Source organism: Sceloporus occidentalis, unplaced genomic scaffold (genome assembly GCF_023333645.1).
Source record: "Sceloporus occidentalis isolate IW3139 unplaced genomic scaffold, rSceOcc1.0.p SCAF_2, whole genome shotgun sequence".
Lineage (NCBI taxonomy): Eukaryota > Metazoa > Chordata > Lepidosauria > Squamata > Phrynosomatidae > Sceloporus > Sceloporus occidentalis.
The window spans coordinates 169,576,695-169,586,260 of NW_028316982.1; positions in this window are offsets into that span (position 1 = coordinate 169,576,695).

Here is a 9,566-nt window from a genome sequence, read left to right on the forward strand (position 1 = left end):
TTTTGATTCACTTAGGCACAGGACAGACCGGCCCAAATGGGCAGCCCGCTGGTGGCCTTTTTCCCTCCAGAGGGACGCTGCAGCCGCCAGACTGCGCAACATCCATCCAGAGTAAAAAGAACCCGGAAAAACCAGGTTCTTTTTGTGCCACCGGGCAGATGGCACACTCATTAAGTAAGCGAAGCGCAGCAACATGCAGATGCTGTGCAGATTCTGTGCGCTGCTTACGTCAAAATGGCGGCGCCCGTATGGACAGGACACCACAATTACTACGTCGCTGTACTGTGCTATGGTTAGGAACCATGCAGTTGGTGCGCGGTCCCTAATCCTAAAATCAGCACCAGCATAGCGCATTCGGCTCGTCTGTTCCGAGCCATAATTACACAGTGTTTTACTCGGGAAATGAAAAGATGAAAAGAAATAGGGTAGGAATTAATAATGAGGAGAGATGTACAAAAGCAGTCAAAGGATATAATACAAAGTCTGACTGAATAATATCAATAAAGACTTCAGGACTTTGTCAACCTGGATTATTTTTGCAATGCGGATGCAGTTTCAGCCTATATATGCTTGCCCTAGACTTGGTCTATGCAGAATTGACCCAAAATAACTGGGATATTTCGGATCCAAAAAGGCTAGGCAATTTCTGAACAGGTTGTTTTGTCTGTTGGTTCTGTTTTATTTCTTTTTTCTGTGTGTGGTTTTTACTTCACCTCAAATATTAAACATGATTGTGTTTGGACACAGTGCCTTTAATCTTTAATAACCTTTGTATGTAAAGTTTGGACTCTTAAAAATAGATGGGCTGGAAGGTATCATTCTTATAGTTATTTAATTTGCTCAATTGTAATTGATTTATTACCCATGCAGACATAGCTCTAGTAGTTGTGCCTTAGTCAGTACCTTATTTGGTAGTCATATTATAAATGCTTAAATTGTTATGCTGTAACCATTATCTTTACAACTACCTTGTATTTTATATTACTCACTGTTTTATAAATATGTATTGCTTTTCACCATCTTGTCTATCATTTCAATAAATTTTAAATTTTCTTTACTTTTGAGTGTGTTATTGGTTCAAAGATTATTCCTCTGCTCATTGAAGCTATATATCAAGAATGATATTTAAAAAAGAACACAGAATGTTCATTTATTACTGTTCCCTGCCATCTTTATCATCCTCACTTATATGGCCACCCATTAACAAATACTCTCTCAGCAGCTTTGAGATTATGTAGTAAAACCGTGCTGAACTTTCAAAACCTGAATGTTCTTGATAAATATTATAAACATGATGTATATAATCACTGTGTTTGTTCATGCCTGCATATAATCCTTGTGATCTTCAGACTGCCTGGCTAATGAAAGATACTAGTGCAGATTCAAAACCTCTCTGCATGATGTGCTTGAAGATGTAGGCAATATGATAGAAAAAAGTCTGGTCAAGGAAGCAAATGAGTGTGGTAGGAATCTGGAAGGTTGCTAAGTTTAGTTTGGACTCACTCCTATCTGGCAGGATCACTGAATTCTAGAAATTTTAAATATTAGGCTTTGTCTCTGTATTGAGAGAATGTTTTAGATCAAGGATCCCCTAAATATGGATAGGGAAAGAAAGGAGGGGAGAGGCTGTACAGAAACACACAGAAAAAAAGCATATGGGGGGGATATTTATAAGAGAGATAGAAAGAATGCAGAATGGGAGAGAACCTAGGAGAGTCCACCATGGAATTGTGGGTCAGTTTCAAATCGTTCCCAGAAATGGCGTCTCCTGGAACACATTGGGAACCCGATGGGAACGCCCGGCGGCAACGGTGGCGTTCCTCCGTGCAGTAAACTAGCGTTCTGGGCCCCATCGGGTTCCCAACACGCTCCGTGCTCGCGCCCGTGAGAACGCACTGGGGAACGTTTTGACCCCAGTGCGATAATCTTCACTGTCTCACTACCATGAGCTTTTCAAATATGTCCTTGGTTAGGCAGAATGAACAATCAAGCACCAATTAATATTTTATTGCATATTTTTATAGTGTATTTTAATATCACTCCTTTATTTGTGTTGCTGCTATCCACTGTATTTTCATTTTTCCAGTTGCCAGAATAAAGCTTTCAACACTAACCGAGTTTGCTAATCTTAGAATAATAAAAAAATCTGTGTGTGCGCATGCGCACACGTGCAGTGTGCAAGCAAACATACATAACATAAATCCAAGAGTATGAGGCCTAGAAACAGTGCATACCAAGGGAACCATGAGGTTATTTCATTTTTAAAATACACCAATTCATTAGTTAATTAAAATCCATCTGTAACCTGTATCACCATCTTCAGTCACTAAGTGGCAGATTGCTAAACCTTCCCCAACTAGCAAAGACAAAACTGCAAGCAGGCCCCAAATATTTATTTCTCCTAAAAAAAATTGAGTTCTACTTTTATTTGCAGGGGCACCAAGTCTTCAAACCGCTAAAAGAGAAAAACAAGAGTTCCTGCCACTTGGTAAGGTGAGCAAGTTAACTGAGAAGAGGTGAAGGTCAAACAAACACGTGAGGAGAAAAACAAGTGAGAAAGAAAAAGAAGAAGAGGGAAGAAGAAGAGGAGAGGGAAAGAGAAGGAACATTGTAGTGACGTATGGACAAAGTGGATCGTAACCCTTGCAACATTTGTTTTTCATCCTACTGAAAAAAGAGTATCCAGGAAAAAACATGTATATTTGACTCTGCACACCCATTTATGGGTGAACTCTGGAAGTCAATATTTATAGGCATTACCTCTGGCACTTACTTTTGAGAAGAAAAATCCATTCAGGTTCTGAAATAACTGTTTTTCTGTAGAATCCATTCTTCTTTACTGGACCTTTTGTCAAATGAATCTGATGTCTTTGATGTCACTCTCCTCTGTGCCAGAAGACCACTCTTATGCTATATTTGCTGAATACTTTAAATGGAGGAGAAAAGCATATAAATTTTTAATTGTTTATTACCAAGCCTGTGACTCTTACTTACAAAATAGCCAGAAAGCTGTGCGAATAGTTCTCTTTTCAAAAAGGAATGAAATGTGAAAAATATTAGATTATTTGGAATACTTAAACTGGGAATATGGGATAGGCATAGGTGAGACAATAAGTAATTTGTAATATATAGGTATTGCAGTTTGATCACATTTTAATTTCCATGGTTCCACCCCATGAAATCCTGGCACTTTTTCTTTGGTGAAGTACTTGAAATTTTTTGCTAGAAAGCTCTAGTCCACTTTCTGAGCTACAACATTGGAGATGTCTAGAAGGGAACCGCAAGCCTCTCATCAAACTACAAGATTTCATAAGAGTGAACCACAACAGTTGAAGTGAGATCAAACACCTATAAATGTATAGAGCAAGTATAATCAAAGAGCATTACAAAAGAGAAACATGAACCAGCAAGATGGTACCTCCCCACATGTCATCATAGTACTTCCATTCTCCCTCCAGAAGAAGGTTGTAAAAGCATGGCTTTTACCAAATTGATTTTTCCAGCAGGACAAAAAGCAGGCATTTACAATTGTCCCTGCTGAAAATAGAAAAGATGTGCTTCAAGGGCATACGGATGTGATGTGGCTCTAAGACTGACAATGAGCAGCTAACAAGTTTCCCAGAGGAAAGAAATGGGACAACAGAAATGGGATGCATTGAACAAGCTGCAAATTTCTCCAAATTATAAAAAAAATGGAAAAAATATTTGGACATAGTAGAAGGGCATAACAATGCTTACCTGAGGATCTGACAGGGGAAAAAACAGCAGGATTTGTTCTGTCAGTTTCCACCCTTCCTTTTATAGCCTCATGGTGTTTAAAGGTAAAATAGATTAGATTAGATTTATTTATTATGGCCCAAGGCCAGCATAAAAAGTAAAATAGATTCTGAACCTTACTCTAATGGGGTTGGAATTTGTCCTGAACAAGATGGTCAGTCAAGTGCAGCAGTTAAGAACGTATTGCAATCATGCCAAAGAAGCAGCATGCTTATAATAATGTCTGTGGAAATAGATTATGTTCTTGTCAAATTTAGGCCTTGTTTGCACAAGCCAAATAAAATGCTCCCCTTCCCCATCCTGTTGGCAATCCGTCCGGATGACCCAGGACTCAGTCACTGCTTCAGGTACAAACTGTTTGGATGATGTCTGGCCACTTCAATAACAAACCTGAAATATACCACCCATACAACAGTTTTAAATAAATCACCTTTTGCTCTGCATCTTCTGGAAAAATCAGCAGCCCTCCATTGCCAGGTGGCTATTTACAAAATGTTCCACTGTGCCACCCAGCACTGCCACTGCTGGTGCAAGTCACTCTGAGGTCATAGCTAGGGACCCAGCCATGTGATTGACGCTGGACCCCTGGGTCTGACTTCAGAGCAAGCAATTCACACCAGTGGCAGCAATACCAGGTGGCAAAGTAGGACATGCATGTGAACAACTGCTGGCATCACAACTGAGTGCCCAAGGTACAACTTCGGGGCCAGAACACTCTTGGAGCATTCTGGCCTGTGCAGACCCTGCCTTAGTTATGAAAAAAATATTTTTAATCTCACCTTCTCTCTGAGAGAGTAGATGCTATAGAGAGAGAGAACAGATATGAGCTAAAATGACAAAACAGTTAAAAACATGAATGATATTTTTTGAATTTTAAATATAATTTGTTTTTTGAGGATTAACTTAAATTCCCAAGAGAAAGCAATGAAAGGAGCCCTGGTGGAGCAGTGGTTAAATGCCTGTACTGCAGCCATTCACTCAAAACCACAAGGTTGCGAGTTCAAGACCAGCAAAAGGGCCCAAGCTCAACTCAGGCTTGCATCCTTCCAAGGTCGCTAAAATGAGTACCCAGACTCTTGGGGGCAAATTAGCTTACTTGCTGTTAACCGCTATGATCTTTGCAATAGCGGTATATAAATAAAACAAATGGTTATTATTAATTATTATTTCTTTGAGGTTTTAACTGTCAACAAACATAAAAACAAATTATTTGGCCTACAGTTGGGAAGTTTTACCTGTACAGCACATAATACCTTTCCAGATGTAATAGTACAGGGGCTTCTTGAGAAATGCAGTGTTCCCTGCCTAAGAAAGGAGCAATTAGCTTCACAATGGACATGGCAGCCTGGATCTCAAGGGAAGTTACTTTTCTGTTGCTAATGGAGTTGAAATGTTATTAACCATCTTTTATTGACCTTTGTCCCTGGTCCCTGCACGGCCAAAGGGGGAAGTGGACTCTGCCTGCAATAAAATCCCTCCAGAACTTCAAAACTACAACAGAGATATCTAATACAAAATGTAGGCCGGTGACTCTATAATCACTTTACTTCTTTGTTATGATTTTTAATATCTTTTGCCTGATGAAGGAGCCAGAGGGGCTTTTGACACTTGCATACATTTTATTTATTTTTTTGCATTTTGGTTAGCCAATAAAGGTATCACTCTTTTGTGATTTTTGGATATTGCTGTATTTTTAATTCCCACTGTTTTCATTCTGCTCAGATGCTGTCCTCATCTTTTCCTATTTCTGGCTTTGTTGTAAGAAATACACTCTGTTTGAAAAGAGAATCAAGAACGATTATTAATTAACATGGATTGCTCCATGTTGGAAAAAAAGAGTTTTGTACCGTTGTAAGAAAAGATAATAAAGAAAGTTTTTGATTAACATGAATTTCTCCAATGATTATTGATTAACATGGCCTCTTAACCCCTGTCGCTCAATTATTTATTGCATACTAAAAGCAAAAAAAGGCCCATAAATTAGTTCAAAAACTACCCCAACAGAACAACATTCTCTCTGCGGAATTAAACAGCACCCTTCCAGAATGGGATTCAGTGGCTTTTTATTTATTTTTATTAGAATATAATACATGCTGTCTGCCTCAGGGGAAGGCAATGGCAAACCTCTGAACAAAATTTGCCAAGAAAACTCCATGATAGTTTTATCTTAAGATCGCCATAAGTTGGAAACTACTTAAAGGCAAACATTTCATAGGGGCCTCAAAACCCTAAATGCACAAGAGCCCATCTGATTTTGCTAAGCAGGGCCAGCCCTGGTTAATACTTGGATGGGAGACCAATAACATATGCCAGGTGCTATGGGCTATATTTCGGAGGAAGGAACTGCCAAAACCCCAGTATTCCTCGCCTTTAAAAAATCCCATGAAACTAATGGGGTTGCCATAAATTGACTGACAATTTGCAGGCATATACACACAATACACTTGATACAGTGTGCCAAGATAGAAAATAGGAAACAATAAAAGGACTGTGATTTACAACAGTAAGAATGATTATTTCACTCTAATGCATAAGGCTAAAAATGCCAAAAGATATCACCTTTTTTGCTGTCATTGTTGTACAGTCAGCCCTTCTTATACACAGATTTTTTTATACATGGATTCAAGCATCCACGGTTTGAAATTATTCAAAAAAAGCATAAATTTCAAATATCAAACCTTGATTTTCTATTTTTTTTATAAAGGACACCATTTTGCTATGTCATTATATTTAATGGGACTTGAGCATACGTGGATTTTGTTATCCATGGGGGATCTTGGAACCAATCCCCAGCGTATAACAAGGGTCCACTGTACTATGTTGGTAGGTTGGTGGCTGATTTTGTTCCATAGCTTCCTTTAATGATGATTAAACAAAAATATCATTTTGAAGTTGCTATGAGGGTTAAAGGTGTTGAAAGATGAACAAGAACTAGAACTTTGGTCATTATAGGTTTAATGGTAAGCTGTTGAGATGGAAATCGCCTTCCGCTATATGTATTATCTCAATTAGCTACTGAGCCATTTTAAGGCTAGCTTTCTTTTGAGACTCACTCTCTCTTAGCCTTTTTCTTTTGCGCTGTATTTTGTCTTGCCCTGCTTCTGTGTAATTTTCATTATTTGGTATGTTTGCTATTTTGTAATTTTTTTTGCTTGTCACTGTTGTTCTTGTTCATTATGTATTTTTTCTCTTATGCATTTTGAATACTTTTGTTATACACAGTTTGTTACTTTTCAACAGAAATAGATACAGATTATTTATATTATTTTTAGCTTTTCAATTTTATTGTTTCAACAAAAAAGGGATGAAAGCACAGCACTTTTGACATGCTTTGGGAGTGAGGAACTGTCATACAATTTCCTGTTTTTTGAGGGGTTATTTATTTCTTTACCATGTCTCCTTGGTTTCTGCTGGGAAGAGAAGTGCCTGAGCAACATCAGTAGCAAGCCCTACATTTGTTTTTGAAAAGGTGGTTGAAGGGGAAATTCTTTTATTTCAAGATGCTGAATGTATTGGCAGTTTAGGGTGTAGCCCTTTGGATCTGTCCTTTAAAGTTCAAAACTAAAATCTGGAGCAGATTAATTCCCTTAAAGACCCAAAAGTCACCAGCTACCACCCACTGAGTTCCAAGCACTGACCAAAATGAAGAAAAAGAGGAGGCATAGAGGGTAGATGGGTACCAGCTTGCTGGATAGTATATTCTTTCTTTCTTTCTTTCTTTCTTTCTTTCTTTCTTTCTTTCTTTTAAAACAGGACTTTCCTGGAGAGCCTACACATGCATTAAAGGAAAGGGAGGGGGAACAGGACACATCCTTTTCCATGTTGGTATTGTTGTGTGCCTTCAAGTCACTTCCGATTTATGGAGACCCTAAGGTGAACCTATAGTGGGATTTTCTTGGCAAGATTTTTCAGAAGGCATTTACTATTGCCATCATCTCAGGCCAAAAAGTGTGACTTTCCCATCCATGTTCCATTCTACTAGTGTGAATAGAACTTAGGGCTAGTCTACACATTTAAAATACTCCTCATTCCAGTCAAATAGAATGTGATCCAGTCACACAAGATTCACAAGAGTTTGGGCTTGAGCGGGGAGGATTCCTTAAATTCTGTTGAAACAGGCTTTGCAGGTTTTACCAGAGTATCCAGTGAAGTTTGGAGAAATGGACATTAACCCACTTGTGGTCATCTGCTTCACATACATTTTGATGGATGCATATTTTTGGCAGAAGCAGGTGGATAGATGTGAATTTGTGCAGGAAATTGAGTACAATTGTCAATGTGAATGTGTAAAAATGCACAATTCACATAATACACTTAGATGTAGACTCGCCCTTAATAAAGGACACAGCAGAGATGTGAGGTATTTGAAGATGTGAAGCTCATTACAATTCCATTTGCAGCTTCTTGTGAGAAAGGAGTAGTTGGATGATACTAGGGGCCCATTCACATTACAAAAAAAATCGGTTCTGAAACCGATTCAATCATGTGAAGTTCATACTCACCCCGAATCTCACACAAGCGAATCCGAGGCTTGCACACCCGTTCCATGGTAAATGGCCCCTAGCGCTGTGTTTTTGAAATCGGCGCAAATACCGTTTCTTTTGGAAAACCCCGGGTCCTGGGAATGAGAACTTGGCCTCGATCACGATCGAGGCAAATTGAGGGAGGGATTTAGGTCAGAGGGTGGGCAAAGGGCAAGGCATTTCCTCCCCTCATCGGAGGGGAGGGGGAGGAGGAAAGAGCCCTGGGAAGAAGAGAGCAAGGGAAGGCATTCTTTAGGAGCCTCTTTTCCCTGCATCCCCTGCCCAAAGCCCTCTGTCGCTGGGCATTCCTTCCCTTGCAGGAGGAAAAAATTCAGGTCACAAACGGAGCTCATGTCAGGCAAACCCCCCCCCCCCTTTTCAAATTCAAACAATTTTTTTTGAGCAAATATGTGCATTGAATACATTATGTTTGTATTCCAGAGGCAGATGGAGCTGGGCTTGCACTTTATATCCTTGGATCTCCTTGCCTTCTGCAGAGGGGGAAGCTACAAATGTTGCAAACAATCAATGTTACATTTTTAACAATTTTTTTGGAGCAAATATGCGCATGGTTTGTCTTCTTGAGCAGATACAGCAAGGGAAGCAAAGGGAAAGCTAATGTTGCTTTTAAAAGCATAAAAAAAATGCATGGCAATCCCATCCTTTGCCTGGGACAGGGGCAGATCTGACCCCAAAGCCCACAGGTTTATAAAAAAAGAGAGAGAGAGAGAGGCATCTCTCTCCCTGCTTCAGCCGCTGAAACCCCTGTGCCTGGCTCTTTAAAAAGGGAGGACACTTTCCCCGATGCCCTGCAAACGTCACCATGACGATAGCTTGATTGGCAGCAGCCACCTCGCCAGCAGACACAGAATGCATTCGATTTCTAATTTGCAGGTCAAAATGCATTCGATTTCAAATTTGTAGTGGGCACTTGCTAACGGAGCGATTCGGGGGAGGGGCATCCGGATCAGCCCAGTTCCTTCCAGGTCTTTTAGACCAGTATGAATGGGGACTCCTTTGTCTTGAAAGAGCTTCAGGACCTAACAGACAGTTAGAGAAAAACCATCCCTACATTATCTTAATTCATCTGTTATTTTGCCATATGCTCCCCCCATACACACACACACACACACACACACACGTTTAGGTGAATAAAAAGACCCAGCAAAATTCTCATAAAGGTGCACATATATAAAACCTTTCTGCAAGGGGAATTGATCCATGCAAAATGAAAATGAAAACACCATGCTGTTCATCTAGTTCTCT